A 910-nucleotide genomic window follows, 5' to 3' on the forward strand; every position below is an offset into this window, starting at 1 on the left:
ATGTCTTTTTCTATCTATGCACATTTTATCATTTATTACACAAAAATTATTGGTGAATTTATTAAAATAAAACTTCAAGTATTTTTATTAAAACCGAATACTTTATATAGAAAGTTGTTTTTCACACATAGGAACCATATATAAGTTAAAAATTTAAATAATTGATTTACTCCTATTTTCTTGTTATTCATGATTCATAATACTAACATGTATATCTTATAATTTAATACTCTAATTATTCTTTAGCATCTTAAGTTGCATTACTAAAGTATTGTTTATTATATGCTTGGTGTTAATCTTATTATTAGAAACACAATGTTGTTTACAATAGAATTTTAAGTTGATAAACAGTTTCAGTTCAGGAAGCATGTGTCAGTTAGGGATAATTGATAGACATAAAACAAAGTACCATTCATGGACCAATGGTTCGTACTCCTAATTAAACGTACTTCTTCCTCATAAATTTGTAACCTATACGTATTATCTAGTATCATCTATGATTGTTTGTACACTAAAATAAGTCCTGTAACTTATACGAATCGTAAGGTATCGTAAGAAACATACGCATCTTCGTATGTTATACGTGTATATACGTGTACACATACATAATGTCGTACACGTGTGCGAATTAGTATATAATAAAGTAGGAATTAAGAGAAAGATAAAAATAATTCAAAATGAATATAATTAAAATATGAACGTCCTGGGTAGATACGCGAAGAGTGCGCGAGTGGTAGAAGATGGTTACAAAATATTCTAAAATAATATTTGAAATCACGTAAGAAGAGCAATAAATATACTGTAATTTGCACTAAACTTTACGATAAATCATATACTATTTTTTCTGTTTTTATTTTTTATTCTTTTTCTTTTTCTTTTTTTTTTTTTTTTTTTTTTTTTTTTTTTTTTT

The sequence above is a fragment of the Apis dorsata genome, unplaced genomic scaffold, assembly GCF_000469605.1.
Source record: "Apis dorsata unplaced genomic scaffold, Apis dorsata 1.3 scaffold_344, whole genome shotgun sequence".
In the NCBI taxonomy this organism is placed as follows: domain Eukaryota; kingdom Metazoa; phylum Arthropoda; class Insecta; order Hymenoptera; family Apidae; genus Apis; species Apis dorsata.